Below are 27,614 nucleotides of genomic sequence, written 5' to 3'. Positions count from 1 at the left end.
CATTCTTGCTGTTTCCTTTGGGTCCTAAAGATATAAAACTATCAATATAAAATAGCTATTATCCCAAATGCCAAACTATGAGGAAAGAGGATAATAAGATGGACCAATTTATGGACGGGATGTAAAATATTTGCAATCCCTTAGTGTCATAGAGGAGAACAGGGAGAAATCCAAGCCTGTCTGGGGGTTGGGGGGCCTGGGAGCACTCTCCTAGAGCATACGGGGTCTGGGGGGCTTCCTGCTTATATTTTGCTTATAAATGGCTTAAGTTTTTCTCTGCAAAGAGCGTTTACCAACAAGATTGTAGCACCATTAAGGCTTGATAGACATGCATAGGTCTTTGTGTTGAAATGCAATATATTATTTTGCTTCAAAGATGTAAAATAAATGTCATTCAAATTACCTCCCATTTATTTTCACTTTAATTCTAACATTCTTGTTGAAAGGGTTAATGACTCTGCTACTAGGTAAAATTAAATCAAACTCTCTTTTTCCGTGGTCCATAAGGCATTGAATAGTCCGGCCTTCAGTGACTTTTTCTATGTCATGTTGCTCCACTTCCCTTCTCAGCAACATTCTCCCTCAGCAACACTGATTTCCTTTTATTTTTTTCTATTGCAGGACATTTACACATATTACTTCCTCTGCCTGAACGTTTCTCCCAATCCCTGCCCCACTGTATCGCACAATCACTCTGTATTGCACAACCCTGTACATTTCCTCTGTATAATTATTGCTATGTAAGATGAGTTGATCTGTTTACTTTCTAACCAGTTAAAACTGATTGAACACTTATTATGTGTCAGCCAATTTCTAAGTATTTACAGTTATTAAAACCTTTGATCTTCATTATACTAACATAGAGTAGGTAACGTAATTAACCTCCATATTTTTGACCAAGAAAATGAGACATATTGAAGTTAATTACTCATAACTAGATAGTAAGTAGAAGGACCTAGATTTGAACCTAGGAAGTCTCAATCCAGAGTCTCTTCTCTTAATTACAATCCTGTATGCCTGTTTGCCCTGTATATTATTTCTCTCTCGCAACTTAAATTGAAAATTTTAGGGATTATTGTACGTGAATGCATTATGTCATTGTATTCTTATTTAAAACACACACATCAGCACAACGTTTCACAAATTTGGCTTTTCCCCATAGCTGAAATATATCTGCTAACCAATAACTAACACATAACTAACTGTGTATCAGGTATGGTTCTGTTTGCATTAATATTTATAATCCAGAACTGAAAGGCAGGTTTTGTTAAAAAAAAAAAAGAAAAGAAAAAGAAAAAACAAAGGACATAATTCATTGAAGAGCTACAAATGACTATAGACCCATAAGCAAATGTTCAGCCTTAGTACTCATTAATGAAATAAGATATAATTTCCTACCTTTCTAATTAGCAAGGATGTAAAAATAAATAATATGCACTGTTGGCAGGAGTACAGGGAAAGGACTTTGTCATAGATTAGTGGTGGGAGGAAAAAATATTGACAACCTTAGTGCAATGCAAATTTGGCAACATATGACCAAGGATTGCAAGTTTACCTTGGCCTTGGGTGCAAAAAAAATTTATTTCTAGTAAATTAGTACTTTCTAAAAAAAGTAGAGTCAGACTAAGACCTGGGTCGAGAAATTTTCATGGTAGGACTGTGTGTGTGTATGCATAAGTGAAATAAAATGATAACAATCATGTAAATATCCAACTGTAGCCAGTTAGTCATTTGAGCATTACTGGATGCTTACTATGTGTAAGACCGAAAGTAGGTACTGGGGATGTGGTAATGAGTGAGTGAGGTAGGAGGGTAGTCATTACCTTTTTGGGGTACAGTACCTCTTGAAATTGATCAAGTAAGAACTGTTAAACCCACAATGTGGAATGATAACTATGGTTATCACATTATAATGAAGACTTTCAAGAGCATAATTTTTTTAACTTTTATTTTAAGTTCAGTGGTACATGTGCAGGTTTGTTATACAGGTAAACTCATGTCGCAGGGGTTTGTTGTACAAATTATTTCACCACCCAGGTATTAAGCCTAGTACCCATTAGTTATTTTTCCTGATCTCTCCCTCCTCCCACTTTCCACCCCCTGGTATGTCCCAGTGTCTGTTGTTTCCCTGTATGTGTCCATGTCTTCTCATATTTCAGCTCCCACTTATAAGTGAGAACGTGTGATATTTGGTTTTCTTCCTGTAGTTTGCAAAGGATAATGGACTTCAGCTCCATCCATATTCCTGCAAAACACATGATCTCACTCTTTTTTATGCTCTAAGGTATATATGGAACACATTTGTTTAACCCACCCCACCATTGATCGCACTTAGGTTGATTCCATGTCTTTGTTATTTTGAGCAGTGCTACGATGAACATACATGTGCATATGTCTTTATGATAAAGTTATTTATATTCCTTTGGCTATATACCAGTAATGAGATTGCTGAGTCAAATGGCGGTTCTACTTTTAGGTATTTGAGGAAACATCACATTGTTTTCCACAATGGTTGAACTAATTTACACTCCTGCCAGCAGTGTATACAACCTCACTAGTACCTGTTATTTTTTGACTTTTTAATAGTAGCCATTCTGACTGGTGTGAGATGTTATCTCTTTGTGATTTTGATTTGCATTTCTCTAATGATCAGTGATGTTGAGCTTTTTTTCATAGGATTGTTGGCCACATGTATGTCTTCTTTTGAAAAGTGTCCGTTCATGTCCATTGCCTACTTTTTAATTTTTTATTGTAAATTAGTTTACATTTCTTAAAGATTCTGGATATTAGACCTTTGTCAGAAGCATAGTTTGCAAAGATTTTCTTCTGTTCTATAGCTTTTGTTTACTCTATTGATAGTTTCTTTTGTTGTGCAGAAGCTCTTTAGTTTAATTAGACTGCATTTGTCAATTTTTTGCTTTTGTTGCAATTGCTTATGGTGTCTTCATCATGAAATCTTTACTCATTCCTATGTCCAGAATGGTATTGCATAGGTTATCTTTCAGGATTTTTATAGTTTTGGATTTTACATTTAAGTCTTTAATCCATCTTGAGTTAATTTTTGTATGTTGTGTAAGGAAGGGGTCCAGTTTCAGTCTTCTGCAAATGACTAGTCATTTATCCCAGCACCATTTATTGAATAGAGATACTTTCCCCATTGCTTGTTTTTGTTAGCTTTGTAGAAGATCAGATAGTAGTAGGTGGTACAACCTTATTTCTGGGCTCTCTATTCTATTCCATTAGTCTATGTGTTTGTTTTTGTACCGGTACCATGCTATTCTGGTTATTGTAGTCTTTTAGTATAGTTTGAAGTTGTGTAGCGTGATGCCTCCAGCATTGTTCTTTTTAGTTAGGATTGCCTTGGCTATTAGGGCTCTTCTTTGATTCCATATAAATTTTAAAACAGTTTTTTTTTCTAGCTTTGTGAAGAATGTCATTGGTAGTTCGATAGGAATAACACTTAATCTGTAAATTGCTTTGGACAGTACGGCTATTTTAGCAATATTGATTCTATCCATGAGCATGGGATGTTTTTCCATTTGTTTGTGTCATTTTTTATTTCTTTGCACATTATTTTGTAATAATCCTTGTAGAGATCTTTCACTTCCCATGTTAGCTGTATTCCTAGGTATTTTAGACTTTTTGTGGCAATTGTGAATTTGGTTGCATTCCTAATTTGTCTCTTACCTTGACTGTTGTTAGTGTACAGGAGTGCTAGTGATTTTTTATGTTCATTTTGTATCCTGAGATTTTGCTGGAATTGTTTATTAGCTTAAGGAGCTTTGGGCCACACCTCGGTGGTTTTCTTGATTTAAGATCATGTTGTCTGCAAACAGAGATAGTTTGACTTCCTCTTTTTCTATCTGGATGTGTTTTCTTTCTTTCTCTGACTAATTGCTCTGGCCAGGACTTCCAATACTATGCTGAATAGGAGTGGTGAGAGAGGGCCTTCTTCACTTGTGTCGGTTTTCAAGGAAAATGCTTCCAGCTTTTGCGCATTTAGTATGATGTTGGCTGTGGGTTTGTTATAGAGGGCTCTTATTATTTTGAGATACGTTCCTTCAATACCTAGTTTATTGAGAGTTTTTAACATGAAGGGAGTTGAATTTCATTGAAAGCTTTTTCTGCATCTATTGAGAGAACCATGTGGGCTTTGTCTTTTGTTCTATTTATGTGATGAATCACATTTATTGATTTGTGTACACTGAACCAACCTTGCATCCCAGGAATAAAGCCTACTTGATCATGATACATAAGCTTTTTGATGTGTTGCTGGATTCAGTTTTCCAGTATTTTGTTGAGGATTTTTGCATCAGTGTTCATCAAGGATGTTAGCCTGAAGTTTTGTTGCTGTTGTTGTGTCTCTGCCAGGCTTTGGTATCAGGATGATGCTGACCTCATAGAATGTGTTAGGAAGGGGTCCCTCCTCCTCAATTATTTGAAATAGTTTCACAAGGAATGGTACCAGCTTTTCTTTGTATATCTGGTAGAATTTGACTGTGAATCTGTCTGGTCCTAGACTTTTTTTTTGTTGGTAGGCTATTTATTACTGTTTCAATTTTGGAGCTCATTGTTGGTCTGTTCAGGGATTCAATTTCCTCCCAGCTCAGACTTGGGAATGCGTATGTATCAAGGCATTTATCCTTTTCTTTTAGATTTTCTAGTTTATGTGCAAAGAGGTGTTCATAATGTTTTCTGAAAATTATTTGTACTCTTTGGGTCAGTGGTAATATCCTTTTTACCTTTTCTAGTTATGTTTATTTGGATCTTCTTCTTTTCATCTTTATTAATTTAGCTAGTGATCTTTTTATTTTTTCAAAACTCCAATTCATGAATTCATTGATCTTTTGAGTTGTTTTTGTATCTCGATCTCCTTCAATTCAGCTCTGTGTTTATTTCTCGTCTTATGCTAGCTTTGGGATTAGTTTGCCCTTACTTCTTTTGTTTTTTTAGCTGTGATGTTGGTTGTTAAATTGAAATCTTTCTAACTTTTTGATGTGGGCATTTTGAGCTATTAATTTCCCTCTGCATTGCCTTAACTGTGTCCCAGAGATGCTGGTATGTTGTATCTTTGTTCTCATTATTTCAAAGAACTTCTTTATTTCTGCTTTAATGTCACTATTTACCCAAAAGTCATTCCAGAGGTTATTCAATGTCCACATAAATGTTGTGGTTTTGAGTGAATTTCTTAGTCTTGATTTCTAATTTGATGGTGCTGTGGTCCAAGAGAGTGATTGTCATGATTTCAGTTATTTTGCATTTGCTGATGAGTATTTGCATTTGCTGAGGCGTGTCCAATTATGTGGTCGACTTTAAAGTATGTACCATGTGGTGATGAGAAGAATATATATCCTGTTGCTTTTGGGTGGAGGGTTCTGTAGATGTCTGTCAGCTCCAATTGATCCAGTGCTGAGTTCCGGTCCTGAATGTCTTTGTAATTTTCTGACTGATGATTTGTTTAATATTGTCAGTGGAGTGTTGAAGTCCCCATTATTATTGTGTGGGAGTCTAAGTATCTTTGAAGTCTCTTAGAACTTGCTTTGTGAATCCAGGTGCTCCTGTGTTGGCTGCATATATATTTAAGATAGTCAGGTCTTCTCACTGAATTGAACACCACCATTACAAGAGCATAATTTTTAAGTAATGACATTTAAATAATATTTAAATAACATTGATTAAGAACCTGTGGAAAATGATAGCGATGAAGTTAGATAGTAAATGAGTTTGTGTTTGCATATAACAGATAACATGTAATACATATAAATACATAAACATACATATAGACAAAGAAAACCACAGATAGGAAATTACCAAAATGTTAATGGTGACTATACAGGAAGTGGAAATTTAGAAATTTTTATTTTCCTTTTTCTACTCTAAGTTTTGCACTATGAAACACACAGATAGATTACTCAGGAAAACAATACTATGAACACCAAAAAATTCAACTAAAAAAGGTGTTTATGTAGATTGTCCACCAAACTTTTCTGTCCCAAGGCTGTTAAGTTTCTGCATCTGTTTGGAAATGAGAAGTCCATTTCTTACCCAGCTCATTGGCCAGCAACTCATCCCTCTGAGATTTCTGCCTCCCAGACACAATCAGGTCCCCTCACTTCACAGTTTCTCTAGCATCCTCCCCTTCATTCATCACATGGTTTACTGCATCATGTTTTAATATTAGTCAGTTTGCTCTTAACTCTCCCCTATTCTACTGTGAGTTCTTAAAGAGCATGCAAGCATTCAAGTCTTAGTTGGGACTCAGAATTTATAGAATTAGTGATTAGCTAATTAGGTCATAATTCAACATATAAAAAGTAAAAACTAAGAAAACTCTGGTGACTAATACAAAATAGCACATCATTAAAAGAGAGGCCATTCTGCTTATTTTTTTTTTTTTCAACTTTTATTTTAGATTCATGGAGTACATGTGCAGGTTTGTTGCAAGGGTATATTGGGTGATGCTGAGGTTTGGACTTCGACTGATCTCATCACCTAGGTAGTGAGTGTAGTACCCAATAGGGAGCTTTTCAAAGCTTGCCATCCCTCTCTCTCTCAGCCCTTTTAAATTCCCCGGTGTCTACTGTTTCCATCTTTATGCCCATGAGTACCCAATATTTAACTCCCACTAATCAGTGAGAATATGCAGTGTTTGGTTTTGTTTCTGTGTTAATTCGCTTAGGATAATGGCCTTCAGCTGCATCCATGTTGCTGCAAAGGACATGATTTCATTCTTTTTTATGTGTAGTATTGCATGCTGTACATGTACCACATTTTAAAAATCCAGTCCACCATCTTGAATCTGACACAGCTGCGCCATGAGCCTATCCCTGCCTCTATCTGTGCAACCATAGGCCAGTTACTTATACCCTTGGTGACCTAAATTCCTCCTATGCAAATTGACTGTGTGGTAGTGGTGAGAATGTTATAAATAATAGGAGCGAATTGTTTGACACATAGTAAGAAATTACAGTATTCTGGGGAAATGTTATTTTCAAGCTCATATTCAATTTAGGAAATAGTTTATTGTCTTTTTTCATAGGCTTTGTCTTTGATTTTTAACTTCTGAATTAACTCATTAGTACTTATTTGACAGATTTTAATTATGTGTCTTCAAAAGTTGGTGTTCTAAACTGACTTTTAGATGACCAAATAGCAAACTTTGTTTCAGAAACAGATTCTCTCTCTCTCTCTCCTCTCTCTCTCTCTCTCTCTCTCTCTCTCTCTCTCTCTCTCTCTCTCTGTGTGTGTGTGTGTGTGTGTGTGTGTGTGATTTCATTTGTTCATACCATGATTTTCTTATAAAATAATATCCTACTGAAACCAGGCTCCTCTGTTTATAGATAAGAAAACAGAGGAAAGTAGAAGAAAGAATAGAATTTACTTTTATTTTTCATTACAAAACCATTTTTCAAACACTGTGCTAAGCACGTTATATTCAGGCTCTTAATGCACCGCCCATCCTCATGTTTTGCATAAAGGAAGTCTGGAGAGCTTGGAGAGTTTCAGAGGAAGCTGGATTCAAAATCAGGTCTGTCTTGGTCCAAAATCAATACTGAGAGAGGTGAAGTGAGCTGAGATCTATGCCTCCTAACTTCCAGCCTTAGGTTGGTGCCTTCACATAACTTTGTAGCAGAGAAAAGAACAGCCTGCGCTGCCACCCTCCCACCCTGTGTCTGCTAACCATCCTGCTTGGATACATTGCTTCAATCTGTGCCCCATTGTGAAGCCATGTCATTAATGAGACACCAGGAACAAACAGAAATTGTTCTTTCTCATATGGCTCTGCTACAAGCTACCTAATTGGGATTTATGGGTGCCCATGATAAAATTTCTGCATAATAGAATACTGAGGTTTCTCTTGAACTCTTAAATAATGACCAAACATAGCTTCAATGACTAAATAGATGGGTCAAACATGCATCCAATTGCAAGTGTGTGTGTGTTGGGGGCAGGAGAGAAAGGCTGTTTACACAAATTAGACTAATATGAAAGTCTACAGCTTTAAATAATGTCTGTTTTTGCCAATTCAAACCTGAAGTGGCTTTTCTTCAAGCTTTCCACCCAGTATCCTCGAAGAGCCATTCACCGTGTCTGGACCTTTGCCATTTGTCTTCCTCAGTATTATCCTCACCTCTGATTCCTGAGTCTGATATATCAACTTGTGAGCCCAGCACGAATGGCATAATCCCAGTTGGGCACCATCATTTCCTCTTCTTCAGTGAAGATGATGAACAGCAACAACAATGATAATAATAACTGCAACAACAATGAGGATTGTGACTCGTCATCTTTGACTAGTGCCAAATAGGTAGCAGAAAGCCTTTTATTAATTAATCCTTATATCATCCAACTATAAATAAGGTAATGAGAAATGATCTTGGTTTGTAGATGAGAAAAGTAATCTTCAGAGAGTGGAAGTAACTTGCCCAAGGCCAGCGGGGAGCAAAAGCATAGCAGATCCAGGATGTGTGTGCCATTGTTTCCTGTAAGAAGTCGTTCACCATCACTTAAGATCTTTAACCAAATCCATTCATTACAGTGCTTGATTTAATTAGATATTGACAGAAACAACATAAACTATTAAACAGGGTATCTAGAAAGCCTCGAGGAAGAGAAAGCACATGAGCTTGATTTGATCACCAAGGAGAATTTTTGTGAGTTATGCTGTGGAGACATTGGAAGTGATGATTAAAGGCAAGAATGTGCTCGACACATACAAAGAAGCCTGTGTTGCTGGAGTTTATAATATTATTGTTATCGTCACCCCAAACCAGCTTTCTTGGTCTGTGAATGTCACAATCATTTGCCTTGTTATTCAGATCAAAACTTTAGGAGTCATTCTCAATTTCTCCTTTTTTCTTTTGAGTCTATATTTAAGCCATTGACACCCACCATAAATCCACTGGCAAATCTACAATCCTTTCTGGCTTCCAAGAATGTGCAGCCTCCTGACAGTCTCCCTCTTCTGCTTTCACCACCTCACCTCATGCTTTGCCCTCTGTAGGGTTGTGGGGTGAGGTTTCTAACAGGTAAGCCAGACAACATTATCCTCTTCCTTAAAACCCTCCAATATAGTTGAAGGTATTATGTAAGTTTTGTTCATTTTAGGTGTAACAGTGGCATTAAAGTTATGCTTAAAAAAGAGTTGTTGTATTTAGAATACTGCAAGTAGGAATATTTAGAGATGACATTTTATAATATCTGGGATTTGCTTCAGAGGAGGTGAAAGAAGTGGATGCAGATATGAATATACAAAATTGATTGCAAAAAGCTCAGGTGATTAATGACATTAACACAAGGCAACTTATACTGTGTTATCAACTCGTATTTCAAGTTGTTTATTTAAAAAGTAAAAAATAAATAAAGTGGTGGACTTCCATTGAAACCCTATTACAACACAAATTCCCACCCATAGCCTACAAAGCCATGTGTGATCTGGCCCATGCTTGCCTCTTGATGCTTCTTTCACCCCCTTGTTCCCTCTGCTCCTGATTCACTGACCTTTCTGGACTTTGAAAATGCCAAGCTCTTCCTATCTCAAGAGCTTTCAACCCACTCATCCTTCTGTTTGGGATTTCTTTCTCTTAACCTTGAGGTGTCCATTTCCTCTCAAATGAGGTCTCACCTCAAAGCAACCTCCATAGAGGGAACTTCTCTGATCACTGCAGATAAATTATACAGCACACTCTCTCCACTCTCCACCATATTATTCTGTTTTATCTTCTTAGCATTTTAAAACTATTCATCGGTTTCTTTACTTTTTTTAGTCTGCTATATTACAGTGTGAATCCCTTCAAGTCAGGGAATTCTATCTTGTTCACTCAGGTTATTCAGTATTAAAAGACTTGTTGCAGATTAGTAGTCATTCAGAACATACTGACTGACAATTTACCGTTCACTTACAGTGGTGATCTAACTTCACAAACCCCAGTGAACTGTATTTATTGTCCTCACAACGAGCAGACTGTGTCACTGGCATTTAGAACCCAAGGAGCCATAGATACCAAAAGTCTTGTGAAGCATGGAGTACTGTCCCATCCAATGAAGAACTGTCCTGCCCCAAATTCCCATAATTACATTTTAAAAACCTGGGCTACAGAATGGCACTTAGGGGTGGTGATGTTGGAAGAAACATGACATTACAGGGAGTCATGTGGAATAAAGCACTAGGAAAAAATCAGGATTAGACCAGGACAGGCCTTCTGAACACCATCATAAGGAACTGGAAATTTATTTTGGAAGTTGTATTCATTTCCCATTGCTGCCATGATACATGGCCATAGTTAGTGGCTTAAAATAACACAAATGTGTAATCCTATAGATCTGTTGGTCAGAAGTCCAGGTGGATCCAGTTGAGTTCTCTGTACAGGGTCTTGCATGACCAAAATCAAGCCATGCTCTTATCTAGAGGCTCTGGAGAATACTTAATTTCCAAGCTCCACAGGTTGTTGACTGAATTCGGTTCTTTGAGGCTACAAAACTTAGGTCTGCTTCCTTGGTGCCATCAACGAGGGGCCTGACTTTACTCTTAGGTGCTGCCCACAAACTTGGTCATGCACTCCAAGCAACAGAAGGTGGAGTCACTCTTGTGCTTTGAATTTCTCTGGCTTCTTCTGCCACAACACTAACTCTAGCTAGAGAAAGTTCTCTGCTTTTAAAGACCTGCATAATTAGTTTGGGGCCACCTGGATAATCCAGGTTATTCTCACTGCTTTAAAGTTTGTAACCTTAACTACATCAGCAATGTCCTTTGTTCTATTTAATGTCACAGGTTTCAAGAATGAAGGACTGGGACACCTTTGGGTGGCCATTCTGCCTACCGTGGGAGTCACTGAATATTTTAAAAGAGCTAAAACACATTGCCTAAATCCATTTAAATAAGTTTTTGTTTCTCTGTGGGTATTTGTCAGCAATAGGCTTTTCTTCTCTAGGAACTATGGCAGTGAAGCCTGCAGGGACTCTGCTGGGAAAGCCATTATAAAGCAGCAGCTGAATGTCAATCCAAGTGGTACTGTAGCCCTAGCTCCAAACAGATAAAGCAGAGAAGGAGGGAGTGTGTCTGCTTCCACAAACAGTGGGTCTCAGCTGTGTCCCCATTTCTGGGAATTTATGAGTGGAGCACATGCCAGGGGGCATGGAGAGCTTCTCTCCCAGAAGCAGATGCTGCTGATCCCCACAAAGAAGCCACCTCACTCTTCAGCCCTCCCAGATACTGCCTGCCAGATGGCCACAGCTGAATTCACAGCTGAGTAGATGTCTGCTGTTGGCACCAAATATGCTTCTGTGGGACTGGTTAAGGACCCGAGGTTGTATGGCAGGACTTCAAATACACCCAAAGAATAAAAATGCTCAGGGTGTGCCAGGCACTGTGCTAAGCACTTTGCAGGCATTAACTCAACCTTCACAATATTATCATGTGGATGGTGTTATTCTCATGCTCATTTTATACAGGGAGGGACCAAGGCTTAGAAAGGTTGAGTAGCTTACAAAAGGTCATAAAACCAGTAACCTGCAGAACTTGTGTTTGAACAGAAGCAGTTCTTTCTCCTGAGTCTGTGATTTTAGACTCTGCACTAGCTGATGCTGCATGTATCTCATGTCAAGAAACTTTTAGCCCTCTTCTCCAGTCTCCATAGCATCCAATCTCACTTTGCACCAGCTCAGATATGCCCAAATCTGAGCAGTTGCCAGCTGATGTACTATCCCCATTTACAGATCAGTGACCCAGTATATTTCCCTGCTATGACATGGCATGTAAAACTGGTGGGTAGAAAATTGAAACTGACACCAAAAAGGATGTATATAGCCAAGATAACATGGAGAATTGAAGCCAAGTGTGGAATGGAGCCAGATGAGGGTGCAAAGTGAGAGAAAGTAATGTCTGACTCTAGACTCACCCTAGGAATTGTGAGTAGCTAGTATGAAGTTGCACATACAGGGGACATACTGTCATCCAGAGATACCGTCAACTAATACTATATTGGTTTTTTATTGTGTGCCAGGGACTAACTTATGCCCATTACACAGATTCTATCATTTGTCTAAGAAAACTTATCCCTGGTTTATAGATGGAGAGCCTAAGAGTGAATGACTTATCCTGCTCCAGGTACCACAGCAGTTAAAAGGCAACTCTGAGATTTGAACCCAGAAACTCAGACATTATTAATGATCTAAGTGCCAAGGAGTTGATTTTGTGTTCCAAAATGTCACAGGACATTTCACGTCTAGTTCTAAGGGTGCTGGATTGACTCAGAGGAGAAATACAGTCTATTTTGGCACCACGTTGAAATTGGCCTGAGTCTGGTGAGAGTATACATCATAAAATGATGCCCACAGGATAGGGGCGGTCCATGTTTACATGAGACATGGGATACATTTTATGAATGATTATTGATTGAATAGAATGAATCAAACTAAGAAAAGTAAAGTCATTGGAGAGAGGATAAGACCTATTGTTCAACTGCCAAATCAGAAAAAGAGAAAGTCATGGTAGCATATGGTACCTAGCACAGAGTGAATTACGAGGATAGATTATGTGATTAAGTTAAGCCAAGTCCAAGGTGTCCTTAGATAGATTCATTTAGGAGTGAAATGTGGCTGCAACTTGGATCACTCCTCCCACTTACCATCAAGCATTTACTGCAGGTGCCAGTGTGGTAACACGAAAGTATCAACTTTGGATGGACCCTATAATCATCAACTATCAGATCAGGTCAGGGGCATGTGCACAGAGGTGAAAGGAACAGAACACTCAGGCCTTTCCTTGAAAGCTAGTGATTAACGTGGTGTGTATATTACAGGACACACCAAGTACATGACAATTATTGCCAACAGAAGGAAATTCTGAAGAAATCTATCATCATTATAATCAAGAAATATGAGTGTTTCCCTATATACTCTGGGCACTGAATTTGTACAAACACTGGCAAATGGAAGGCAAATATATGGAATTTCTTACCTGAAAAAAATAGAGATAATGCATGATATTCACAGAGCTGTGATAGCTATATAAAATACACTTAGGAACACGCCTGATATGAAGGGAGTAGGATGCATAGAGTTTGAAAGAATTAATAAAGCACATGAGTATCTCCAAAGAAACATAGTAGGGTTGAATTCAAGCTGGGTTTCTTCTCTCCTTTTCATATTCAAATGGCCCCCTGTTCCAGTTACTTCAACTACCTCGGAAAGCTTAGGGGCATAAAACTATAATTTTTTATACTCTTTGATACGTGATTCACAGACTTGGATGGGTCAGTGCTGGAATGGGTTGTTTCTGCTCAACAGTATCTAGAGCCTTGGAGGCCAGGGCCTGGACTCATCTTGAGGCTCCATAAATCACCCATCTAGCAGTTAATGCTGGCTGTAGCTTGAGAATCTAGCAGAGATTGCCAGTCTGACCATCTACACACAGACTCTTCATGTGACCTGAGCTTCCTTACAATATGGTGGTTGCATTGCATAGGCAAGCATCCTCAGAGAGAGATAGAAGCTGAAGCTGTATTATAACTTTACTTCAGAGTCACATAGCTTACTCTGTTTGTCAGAGCAGTCACTTCTCACTCAGATTCAAGGAAAAGAGAAATATCTCCACCTCTTGAAGTGGGGTGGCAAGGCTCTAGAAGAGCATAAGTGATGGCAAATATTACTGTGGCCACTTTTGGACAATATAATCTGCCACACTTTCTGACATCCAAATCCCTATGGATACAACCCATCTATTTGTTACAAAAAGAAGCTAGGAAAATAACTTTTTTTACATTAATCTCTTACCAGTATTCCAGCACATCTAAATTATGACAAAATTATGTTTTGAAATTTTAAAGAGAGATTCAGTTAGAAATAGGTCTTCATTGATTCCAATTTCAATGTCATATACAAGACTAACCTTAAAATTATAATATAAAAGAGTGGATTTTATTAAGCAAGTGTGATAAATCCTTGATGAATCACTAAGGTTTTTTGCATGATGTGCATTTCCTCATTCTCCCTTGTGTTTGGAAATTTACAAATATGTTTTTCTTTCTAATTCAAATGTAATTCTTAAAGAAAATATGTAACTGGCCTCTCTTTGGCCCAATTTCCTCATCTGTAAAATGAAAAAGATAAGCAATTCACAAAGTGCACTCATTGGCATGCTACGTAGGATAACATAAAAAAAAAGTCTTTTGATTGAGTAATTTGAGTGCGACAGATTTTTTTGTTGTTGTTGCAGGATTTCTAAGATGCTTTTTTTCCTCAAACCCTTTTTTGACCATGGACTTCATTTGCAAGATCACTTTAAGGGACTGAAAATCCCCCTGGACCAAACTTTGAAACATACGGGGATGGGCAAGCCATTCTTAATTTGTGTTTCTGTAGGACACAGTGTTCAACATAAACAAGAATGGTAATCATTCCCCCAAAGGACACAGAGGAACAAATGAAGAGAATTTACTCAATTTTACATGTTAGTTTCCTTATTTATTTCTAATTATTTTGGTACCTGTTACGTCTTCCTCTTTTAAAATCAATTTTGAGGTGGCGTTTTCCCAACCTTGCTGCTTAGTAATAGCAGTTACTATTTTGTTATCAAGCCCTTTTATAGTTCAGCAACAATTTTAACATGTTCCATGTATTCTTCATTGAATTCTCCTAAAGACTCTAAAAATTAGAAGTATTACTATCACCATCATATTTCCAGATGATGAAACTCAGTCTTGGAGATATTAAGGAACTTGTCAAAGATCACAGATAAAGGGGAGAGGCAAGATTTGAAATCAGATCTTGAGAAGTGCAATGAATTGTGCTAACACCCAGCAGTCTTGCCTTTCTATCACACAGCTACCACTACAAAAATAATGGGCCAGTGCAGTCTACAGATTACTCATATTGTTATAATAGTAACTAATCCCATGTTCCAGCTCACATTCCTCTACAATTCCTTACCTATTTCCAACCTTCTCAGACTGTGGCCCTCTGAGCTGGATTCTACTGCGGCTGCCACTGCTGTTACTCCTGATAATGACGATAGCTTATTTTATTATTTACTATTTTATTGTGATCAATTTATATTTATTTTTATTATGGTGTTGTTCGCTCTAAAACCTGACTTTTGATGCCACTTTTCTAGTTTCAGTTCTGGCTTCCTTTCTCATAGAATTTAAACTCATTCTCTTATAATATAGCATTTGCAGCACTAATACCACATCTGATCAACCCCAGCCACAGGACACTTCCTCTCAGGGCTGGCTGTCCATGAAGGTGTCATTGTTTGGGTCCAATGTAGCCTACAAATACCATTTGTGTTCCAAACCCTCTAGGGACTCCTGTATCGTGTTTCACGTAGCACACCATGACGTTATTCACACTGCCATGGAAACAACGTTGAGAGTCAGTGCTAAGCGATTAACTCAACAAGTATTTGTTGAACTTCTATATAATGAACACTGTGCTGGGAATACAGGGTGAGCAATGAAACTGACAGTCTAGCAGGGGAGACCAGTGTCAGCGCCATACCCATGCAACTGGGTTTATAAGTACAACTGAGATAAACAGCCTGAAATAAAGGAACAGGCATCCAGGAGCCTGTAAACCAAAGGAACCTGATTTTCTTTAGTGGGAGAGAGAAATCCTGTTTGAGAGAAGGATCCTATGGTTGACATCTGAAGGACAAGTCAAGGTGGAAGTATGCAACATGCCAAAGGAGGGAAAGGGGGGCAGCAAAAGCAAGGACCCAAGGGTGCATTGAAGCTCACACTCTGGGGAGTAGATGCTGAGTAGTGCAGTTAATAGAAAATAACATGATCTTATTCTATCTCTTTCCATTTAGATACACATAGGCTAAGAACAGGATCTTACTATGAAAACAGTTGGGTGCCACTGGAAGTCCCAAGTGGAAAAACGAAATGAACAAAATTGCATTTAAAAAAATCACTTTGGCTGCAACTTCAGGAGAGAACTGGAGGGACCCAGGGTGGATCTGGGGAGACCAAATGCAGTGCAATAGAAAGCTATTGACAACAGATCTCTAAGGGTTTTTTTCTGCTCTTCTATTAGATGATTTCATGTTGGTAGACATTATTGGCCTGCATTTATTTGAAATAAAAACTAATTTCTATTTCATTTTTATAGGACTGCTCAGTACATGTATGTTATTTGAAAATGTATGTCCTATTTCTACCCCGTAAAACTCTCTACAGTTAGGGCACATTTCATTGATTACAACTGTTAAAGAAGAAGCTGAACCAATGAATTATTTTTAAAGTCGAAGAGGTGTGTATAGGTGTATCCTAGTTTGTAAAATAGAAATGTCCTTGAAGAGAAGTGGAGTGGACAGGAGAGAAATACACATTTTTGGAGGCATTTATTCACTAAATAAGTATTTGTTGAGACTATTTATTAAACATCTACTACATGTTCAGCACTCCCCCACCCTCTGGGATATAACAGAAAGATGAAATGAAACAAATTAGGCCTCTCCCTGTTTCCTTCTGTCGCTGCCTGTCTGCTTCTCTCTCTCTCTCTCTCTCATTTTTTTTCTCTCTCCTTCAAAATTTAAATTTGTTAAAAAGAATGCAGGATTTTCCAGACACAGATATACAACTTTTAATTCCAGATGTGTGGCCTTGAACAAGTTACCTTTCTGATACTGAGATTCCTTATTTGTAATTCAGGGAGAATAATATCCAAGAATGTTTGATCTGAGCATCTTCTAAGGACTGAGATAACATGTTCCAATCATCTAATACAGTATCTGGTACATATTTTCAAACTTAATATAAAACTCAGACTCCCAAATTTAGATTATACCATAAAAGATTTTATATTCATATTCATATTTGATAATAATTTTACTGACTCCACTAAAAACACTATACCCTTATCAGTTTTGGATATGTTAATACTTTAAAAACATTTATATCTGGGCAAACCATTTTAAATTATGATTTCAAGTGATGATACAAAATACCTTAAGTTATACCAATATTGTGCTATTTTCTTCTTTGTAATCTTGAAGACTATACAAAGTAAATGCATATAAATACATATAAAAGCATGTATACAAATATATAGATATATAATATACAGACACAATTGTGTCTACATATAGACATAAATACCCACACACACACACACGCACACACACACACACACACACGTCCCAGCAACGTGGGAAATGCCTTTGATATTTCCAGTGGTTTACATTTTGAATGTACAGTATTATCAAAGGACTGAAGTAATTTCTGAAGCCTTGAAATAGTGATGCTGCTGTCAATTTAATTCCCACTTTATCCACTATTTCTGCCCCAGGCTGTAAAATGCAGCATTGTTCATGGGTAATTTCCCACTACTTCCTGCTGCTAACAAAATGGATACTTTCTTTAAACTAGAAAACACACTGTCTGGCATTACTCACTTCAATTGGCAATGGGTTTCATGTGATCAAAGTCACAGCCTGCGGACAGACAGCTCCTATCCCTTTGAAACAAGTCTCAGTGGCCTCTAATTCACAGGCTCCTATCTACCAAGATGTAAATATTTACCTTTCCCTAAAGTAGCAAGTACTATAAATGCCTAAATATAAGTCGATCTGTTTTCGCAATATGGAAATGTTTTTAAAAGTCTATCATCAACCTAATTTATTAAATTTATAAATTTAGTTGTAGACTCTTGTATCATTCAAATGAAACATCAAACTTTTTTCATCCTTGAGACAAATGTCTTTTGGTCATATAACACTGTTCTCTGAAGCACATCATTTTCATTTCCATCGAAGTTATCTAAGTGAGAGGCTTTGAATCCTAAACAATGATGCCACTCTCTCCAAATTAACCATTCTTATAATAAGCTCTACTGTTTTCTATGCTTCTTGATTCATCTTGTAAGCACAACTTTGTGACTTCCACAATGTAAGTATTTTATTTTAAAAGTCATCTTTAGAAGGCTTGTTTACAACATCATCTAAACTTGCAGTTGTGAGGTCAGAGCCCCAGCAATAATTACTAAATGGTGTTACATTTCCTTGTATTTTTTGTTTGTTTGTTTTTTCACTGATTCTGCCACTGACCTCTTTAAGCAATCCAAACTAGTATTGATTGAGGTCCTCTCAGGCTAACGTGCAGAACTTTGTTCAAGATACAGTGATTGAGAAAGTGCTTTGTAATGTGAGATCTTTTATTTACACTAAAAAATATGAATATTTTCCAGTGGGGGTGATGTGTACTGGGGGAAAAGCCTTAACTTCCTACGTATTCATTTATGGTTCATTGCATAAATGTCATTATGCTCTCCTGTGCCTTTAACAAGCAATTTCTTTGTAATACTGAGGCCGGTCTCCGTCTTTTGCAACTCTGCTTTGTAAACAACCCATTTTGTAAACCATTCTGTGGCTTGCTGAAGTACATGTAGTCATCTGTGTAGCACTCGCTATTTTTCAAGAATTGAAATTAATGCTTCTCATTAATTTTTCAAATCTCACTAGACACTCAACTAGTTATTGTGATATTTCTATTCCCTCCACATTGCAGATGAGAAAAACTAAGGCTCAGAGAAATCCAGTAACCTGTCAAATATCACAAACCCAATCAGTGACACTTGAGCCTCAAACTCGGATCTATCTGATTCCAGAATTTTACTTGTTTATTTGAATATAGTGTATATAAGCAGTCCTATCAGGTTTATAGAAGAAGCAGTTTTAGATATTTCTTAGAAAGAGAAAGATAGTTTTGTAGTTTGGAATGGTGTAACTCAATTGCCCTCTGTTTCTGTTTTTCAAAAACCAAAGAAGGATGGCCTCACAATTTCACTTTAGGTGTTGAAATCGGATAAATAAAAACATACGTTGACACAAAAACATACATACAGGCTCTTGGCAGCTAATATGGTTTGGCTGTGTCCCTACCCAAATCTCATCTTGAATTGAAGTTCCCCACATGTTGTGGGAGGCACCTGGTGGGAAGTAATTGAATCATGGGTGTGGGTTTTTCCTGTGCTATTCTTGTGATAGTGAATAAGTCTCACCAGAACTGATGGTTTTTTGAAAGGGCAGTTCCCTTGCACTTCTCTCTTGGCTGCCACCATGTAAGATGTGCCTTTGCTTCTCCTTCACTTTCCACCATGATTTTGAGGCCTCCCCAGCCATGTGAAATTGTGAGTCCATTAAACCTTATTTTCTTTATAAATTACTCATTCTTAGGTATGTATTATTAGCAGCATGAGAACAGACTAATATAGTAGATTGGTACTAGGAGTAGGGGTACTGCTGTACAGATACCTAAAAATGTGAAAGCAACTTTGGAATTGGATAACAGGCAGGGGTTTGAAGAGTTTGGAGGGCTCAGAAGAAGATAGGAAAATATGGGAAGGTTTGGAACTTCCTAGAGACTTGTTGAACTGACTTTGACTAAAATGTTGATCGTGATATGGATAGTGAAGTCCAGGCTTAGGTGGTCTCATATGGGGATGAGAAACTTGTTGGGAACTGGAGTAAAGGTCATTCTTGCTATGCAAAGAGGCTGGTGACATTTTCCCCCTGACCTAGAAATCTGTGGAACTTTGAACCTGAGAGAAATGATTTAGGGTATCTGGTGGAAGAAATTTATAAGTGGCAAAGCATTTAAGAGGCAGCAAAGCACAAGAGTTTGGAAAATTTGCAGCCTGATGATGCAATAGAAAGGAAAAATGCACTCTCTAGGGAGAAATTCAAGTTGGCTGCAGAAATTTGCATAAGTAACGAGCATCCAAATATTAATTGCCAAGATGATGGGAATAATGTCTTTAGAGCATCTCAGAGACTTTCATGGCAACCCCTCCCATCACAGGCCCAAAGGCCTAGGAGGGAAAAATGGTTTTATAGGTCAGTCCTGGGCCCCCCTGCTGTGTGCCATCTCAAGACTTGGTGCCCTGTTTCCCAGCTGCTGTAGCCATGGCTGAAAGGAGCCACAGTACAGCTTGGGTGGTGGCTTCAGAGGGTGCAAGTCCCAAGCCTTGGCAGTTTCCCCATGGTGTTGAGCCTGCAGATACACAGAAGTTAAGAATTGAGGCTTGGGAACCTCTACCTAGATTTCAGAGGATGCATGGAAATGCTCAGATGTCTAGGCAGAAGTTTGCTGCAGAGGTGGGGTCCTCATTGAGCACCTCTGCTAGGGCAATGTGGAAGGGAAATGTGGGGTAGGAGCCCCCACACAGAGTCCCCACTGAGGCACTGCTTAGTGGAGTTGTGAGAAGAAGGCCACTATCCTCCAGACCCTAGAATAGTAGATCCACCAACAGCTTGCACTGTGTGCCTGGAAAAACTGCAGACACTCAACACCAGCCCATGAAGGCAGCCAGGAGGGGGCTATACCCTGTAAACCACAGGGGTGGAGCTGCCCAAGGCCATGGGAACCCACCTCTTGTATCAGCATGACTTGGATGTGAGACATTGAGTAAAAGGAGATCATTGTATTTAGGAAGTAACTAACTTGCTTTTGATTTTACAGGCTCATAGGTGGAAGAGACTTGCCTTGTCTCAGATGAGACTTTGGACTGTGGACTTTGTAGTTAATGCTGAAATGAGTTAAGACTTTGGTAGACTATTGCGAAGGCATACTTGGTTTTGAAATGTGGGGACATGAGATTTGAGAGGGGCTAGGAATGGAATGATATGGTTTGGCTGTGTCCCCACCTAAATCTCATCTTTAATTTTAGCTCCCATAATCCCTGTGTCATGGGAGGGACCCAGTGGGAAGTAATTGAATCATGGGGTGTGTTTTTCCTGTGCCGTTGTTGTGATGGTGAATAAGTCTCATGAGAAATAATGGTTTTATAAAAGGGCAGTCCCCCTGCACTTCTCTCTTATGTGCCACCTTGTAAGATGTGCTTGCTCCTCTTTTGCTTTACTCCATGATTGTGAAGCCACCCCAGTCATGTGAAACTGTAAGTCCATTAAACCTCTTTTTTCTTTATAAATTATGCACTCTTGGATATGTCTTAATTAACAGTATGAAAATAGTCTAATACAGCAGCTTTCTTCATAATAGTTCTAAACTAGAAACTACCCAAATACCTACCAACGGGTGAATTGTTTAACAAATTCTGTCCCAGTACAATGAAATAGCATTCAGAAATAAAAAGGAAAGAACTCTTGATACATGTAACAGCATAGATGTATCTGAGAAACATGTTGAGCAAAAGAAGCAAGTGCAAAAGAGTATACAATGAGTGATTCCTTGTATATGAAGTTCAAGAACAGGCAAAACTAACCTACAGGGATGAAAGCAAAACAGTTATTCCCTGGGCTAATGGTTGAGGTGGATTGCAAAGAAGCTCTAGGAAAGTTTGGGAAACAATAAGAATATTCTATATTTTGATTGTGGTAATTTCTTCCTTGGCTGTGTGTACTTGTAAAAACTCTCTCTAATGTACATTTAAAATGGGTACATGTTGGCTGGGTACAGTGGCTCACACCTGTAATCCTAGCACTTTGGGATGCTGAGGCAAGCAGATCAACTGAGGTCAGGAGTTCGAGACCAGCCTGGCCAACATGGAGAAACCTGGTCTATACTAAAAATACAAAAATTAGACAGACATGGTGGTGGATGCCTGTAATCGCAGCTACTTGGGAGGCTGGGGGAGGAGAATCACTTGAACCCAGGAAGTAGAGGTTGCAGTGAGCCAAGATTGCACTACTGCACTCCAGCCTGGGTGTCAGAGAGAGACTCGTCTCAAAAATAAAATAAAATGGATACATTTTAATTTATGTAAAATATATTTTAATAGAATTGATTACAAAGTCAAAAAAATGAATTTTGTATTAAAACTAGGAAAATTTAAACATTGAAAATAAAGATTGGCTGGTTTGAGGATGAAAGTGTTGATAATTGCAAGTAAATTAACAAAGGCAATAATGAAGAAATGAGAGATATTTGACCTTTAAAATACATGACTCAAGAGAAGAATTGGACTGACTTCAAATATCAGACACAAGGTTATATGTAACAGGGAAGGAGGAGCACACATTTCACCCACCATAAGATAGCGACCTGGATTTCACATAAAGAAACTTTGTAATAACTATAGTTGTCCAGTGGAATGGGCTGCCCTGTGTGGTGGTAAACCTCAACAGACTAGCTCAAAAGAAGTCAGATCAACAACTTTTGATAATGATGTTTAAGAGATCCTTCAAATGGACAAAAAGGCAGCTTAGCAATCCTTTAAATTAGAATTATTTCATCCATGAGCTAAAAACCTCACACTCCTTTTAAGGTATCTAAAAGTCCAGTTCAATTCAAAAAGCATGCATGAGAGTTTTAATTGATCAGACAGCTGTCCAGGAGCCAACCTATACAATGGTTCATTACACTAAAATGCATAGAAAATTGGCCTTAATTCTATGAAGGAATTTCGGCCTCCTTATAAACAAAATAGATTTATTTTTCCCCCCATCACCTCTGAGAACTGCTTCAATTCACCACATTTTGTGGCGTTCATAATCAAGGCTAGAAAATGTGTTCCAGGTCATGGGGAATACACATATGTACACAGAATAACAATGTTGATCTAATTATGCAGGAGAAGCCTACACATATTACACTACAGCCAGGTGTGGGCCCAAGGAATACGAAATTGCTCTGGATTTAGAGGAGCCAGCAGTTACCCAACTATAGATCGAGCCACTCTACCCATTGGTGATCTCCACCAAGATATATCAGGAGCCCCTCAAAATTAACTGATAACATCAAACTGAGTATCGCTCCATTCAGTCTTCTCTTCTGGTATTCCTCATCACAGACAACAGCATCTAAGCCACTCTTCAAATTTGAACCTGGAATATACTCTTGTGCTTCCCTCCTATCCTATCCAATAAACCATTATTCTTGCTAATCGACCTTTTTTTAAAGCGTTTCTCAGATCCAGGCCTTTCTCCTATTTTCACTGCCACTCTGTCTCTCTCACCAGGTACCCACAGTTTATGACCTGTCATAACACAATAGCTACCTGTGCATTTTAGAAAACCGCTTAAGGCCCTGTATAATCTGAACCTTGCCTACCCCAGTATCTGACCACATCTTGCAATTTCTCTTTATGCTCTCTTCTCCAGTAAGAGTCAGTTGTGTAACATTCTGTGGGTTCTTGATTAGCTTTAGTACTATTATCCTGCCACATCTATCCTGACCCTCATTCTGCTCCACTTTTAAAAGTTTCTCTTTGGTGAAGGCTAGGCATTGCCTAATATACCCCAGGACAGAACTCTGATGGAGGCAAAATGGATGATATGGTTTGAGGTTTCCAAACTCATCCTTTGTTTCCTGACTCTAAGACATTTAGTTCTGCAGCATAGCTCCATATCTAATTTATTGGAACAGTAACAGATATTTCGAAGGTGAAGGAAAAAGAGATACCTGGCCTTATCTAAAATGGCAGGAAGCAGACAGCATGGCAGAGCTAGAAGCACAAAAGGCTTGTTCAGAAGTAACACCTGTGATTGAAAAAAGAAGGAAGCAAGATTGGGCAGGAAGCATCCTTACACCAAGATAGGGACCTAATAACCCAAAGCCCAGGTGTGAAATAATTACTGATTGCATTCCTGCACTGGACAGAAATGCCTAGGCTCCTAGGACTCCAGCCACTCAGTCATGGCCTGGAGGCCAATCCAAATGTAGTGTGGCTTTGACTCAAACGCACAGGTCATCTTTATAATGCAAGACTTTACATGTTCGGGCTGTCAGCTAGCCACACATCTCACAGCAGGGAGGAAATCCTTTCTTGAAGGGGAGCAGAACAGTGCATTTCTGTCATTGCCACTGTATGTTCCTGGTACTGCATGGAGTAAACCTGCACCAATATCCAAGGATCTGGGGGCCTGTCTTCCTCAGGAGAAATTTAGAAGATGGAAGATAGGAGGATGAATTACTGTCTTTATTGGTATAATTAGTCTCAAGGCTATAATTGGACTTCATTCTCTCCTCTCCTTCCCTAATTATCTACTCTAAATCTCCCCTCTCTCTCAGCTACCCGATAATCTGAACATCATTCCTGAGGACACTGAGCTCCTGTTGACCATACTCTTCTTATGCAGTATCATTTCTCTTCACCCATTCACAATTTCTGATAGGCAAGAGAAACCTAAGCAGGTTGTCCAAGTCCCACAGATAGCCCTCCCACCTCCACTGTGTATCAGCAGCCCACCTCTTCCTGCTGATCAGGGTGAGTTACCTCTAACGAGATGATCGTTTTTCTTATTGCCTGATGGTCCCTGGATACAATTTGCCCAAAGTACCCTGGTGACAGTCATAATTTGTGAATGATGTGACATTTACTGGGTATCCTGGGGAACTCTGACCTTGTAGAACTGAGTTTCATGGATAGGAAGCACAGAATTCCCCAGTGAGTCATTGCAAATGATGATAAGTGGATCTACTATTGATTCTATTCCTTATTCACAAACCCCTGGCATGTTCGTATAGAGAGCATAGCACCATACAAATGACTTTAGATATACCACATTCCAGATGACAATCTATCTTTGCAGAGTATTATTATTATTATTAAAGTATTATTTTGAGTTGGCATTTTGACTAAACTTTCAACAGACCATTTCAAAGCTATAGGAGGCCAGCTGCTTCTGGAAAGTATGATTGACATGGTCAGTATCCCCATCACACATGAACATCAACTAACATGTTTCCAGCACTGAAAATGCAACAAGCAACTAAGGAGACAGTATGACTTGGCCAGTTAATGTTAAACAGCTATTGTTGATGTCCACCCCAACACTGGCAGGATGGACATATGAAGGAAATGGTTGTGATGGAAGAGATGGAGGTTAGTAACGGGTTCAACTGCATGGACTCCTGCTTGCCAAGGCTGATCTACTGCTGCCTCAGTTCCTAATTTGCCAGCAACAGAGACCAATTCTGAGCACTTGGCAGAGTTCTAGTTCCTAAAAAGGCTAATTTGCCCCGGAAGAAAAGAACAAAAGGAAGGAAGGAAGGAAGGAAGGAAGGAAGGAAGGAAGGAAGTAAGGGAGGGAGGGAGGGAGGGAGGGAGGGAAGGAAAGAAAGAGAAAGAAAGAAAGAAAGAAAGAAAGAAAGAAAGAAAGAAAGAAAGAAAGAAAAAGAAAGAAAGAGAGAGAGAGAAAGAAAGAAAGAAAGAAAGAAAGAAAGAAAGAAAGAAAGAAAGAAAGAAAGAGAGAGAAAGAAAAAAAGAAAGGAAGGAAGGAAAGAAAGAGGGAAGGAAGGAAGGAAAGAAGGAAGAAAGGAAGGAAGGAAGGAAAGAAAGAGGGAAGGAAGGAAGAAAGGAAGAAAGGAAGGAAGAAACAAAGAGAGAGAAAGAAAGAGAAAGAGAGAGAAAGAAGGAAAGAAATTAAGAAAGAAAAGTTGGCAGCACTGGGACGCTTCCTTCCTGGATGGTTTATTTATTTATTTACACAGGCGAGACACATATTCTGGATATGAGTTTGGTGTTTCTACTCATAGGGCCTCAGCCATCACCATTACTCCAGGGCTTGTGGAGTACCTGATCCACAGTCATTGGCTCCCACAAAATACAGCATTTGACTGAGAGAGAGACACTTTACAGTGAGGGACACACAAAAGTGGTGCCATGAACATGAGATCTACTGTTCACACTTCGTACCCACTTTCATATGCCTTTCCGTTGCTTATAAATCCATATATTTTCTTACCTTGTGCCACATTTCCTTTCCGACAAGGCAGATGACTGATGTCATCACCTTCTGCTCCATGAAGAAGATCTGCCCTTCCCCTCTTTCAAAGTCACCTCTGACCAAGGATATAATGCAGCTGCCATTTATTTTTAGTCACCAAGCCAAACTTTTCTTAAGTGAAGATGACAATGGGAGTGAGGTGAGGGAGAGGCACTGGTGCAATAGTGGTGAGTGACATTGGAGCCTGGGTTACTGATGCCCTCTGTTCATGCTTGCGATTGGACCTTAACCTACCATTTCTACATTTCCATCTCATGATGGATTTTTTCCAAGCCAAGCCAACTTTTTTACTAGAAACTACCTCTTAATGGGCAATTCTGGGTCCATGATCACTTGGTGTTTCATGGTCAAATATTACGTTCCTACCATCGCTCTGTAGCATTTCAGAAGCTGTTTTTCAAAATGGGTTTAATTTAATTTTCTGCAATAGATGACATGGCTTTTCTCCATAACTCCAGTGGTCTACACTGGATTCTCCCATTGGAGCTTGCCATCTGATTCATACCACATTTTTTTCCACCATTTACATGTCCAGTATTGTAGAGTCTATCAAACTCCATGGCTTGCTATTATCATGATTAGTCTGACTTGCTATAGCCCTTTCCTGATCCTAACCCTATTCAAAGACTTCTATTTCATTGAGAATATAGATCATACTTGTATTTTACTAGTTGTGGAAATTATTCCCTCCACAATTAGAACAGGATGTTAGATACTATGATAGCTTCTCTGATGTAGGTGATGTAATATCTGATGTAGGGGATGCAACTTGTCTTTTATGCCGGAGGAGATGTTCTGCATATCCCTAACTACTGGATGATAAAAACCTAATTGGAAGATGATCAGATCAGATGCAGATCTGACAATGTCTCTACTGGTCCAATGAGGATCTCTGGAGCAAAGATTAGCTGGTACAAAAGTCCTGTGTTGGGCAGAAACGATAAAGCCCTTCTGTTGCCACCTTGCACAGTGGCTGCAGCTTGTTCCTGAATATCAGTAGAGTTTATCTCCACCATCCAGCCACCTCTTGCTCATCTTGTTCAATTAGAATAATGTTATCTATTGACTAAATCAACACAATTTTGGGGGGTATCCACAAGATTCAGATCTCCTCAGACTAGTGTAATAGTCCATAGGTCATTCAACTTACCCAGTGGAAAAATTATAAATATACATTGTATCCATTCCATAGCAATGAATATGAATGAGAAATGTTTCCTATCCTCTTTCCTAATTAGTATAAGAAAGAAGGTATTTACCAAATAATGTCTGCATACCATAAAGCCTTATTGATCTTCTCTAGAAGGTACATCATTCAGCATAGCAATTGCAATTGGGGCTACTACTTGATTGAGTTGTCCACAAATATTCTATAGAATTCACCTAGTTTCTGCAAGGGTAAGATTGAGTTGTGTACAGATGTTATCCAGAATTCATCCAGGAGCCAGAATGTCCAATCAATTGAGATGTTTAAGAGTGACAATAATCTCCATGATTGACCATATACACTCCTCAATAAAAATATTGTCTTGATTTTACTCGATTTTAAAGTCTTCCACTTGGCCTTCTCCAGCATGATAGCTCTTATCTCACAGCCCAAAGCCATAATGTGTGGGTTGCTGAACCTTCCAAGAATGTCAATCTCATCATACATTAGAGGACTGGAATAAAAGACCACAGGTTGGGTCCAAAAATCAATGGACCCACTGTTCACTGAAAGTCCAGTTTTTTATAAGACTTAACCTATTACTTGATTCTCAAATGACTTTACTCTTAAAAAGAGAAGCTATGATGATTCCTTGGGTTTCTTAGTATCAATGTCAAGTTGGAGTTTTTGTACACTTGTCATTGAAATGCCTGAGTCCTGTTTACCAAGTCTACGGTTACTTATATAAATGCTCATAGATTTCTTTCAGGGTAATTA

This window comes from Rhinopithecus bieti, unplaced genomic scaffold (assembly GCF_001698545.2).
Source record: "Rhinopithecus bieti isolate Rb0 unplaced genomic scaffold, ASM169854v2 scaffold_18285, whole genome shotgun sequence".
NCBI lineage: Eukaryota > Metazoa > Chordata > Mammalia > Primates > Cercopithecidae > Rhinopithecus > Rhinopithecus bieti.
This window is presented reverse-complemented; position numbering follows the sequence as displayed.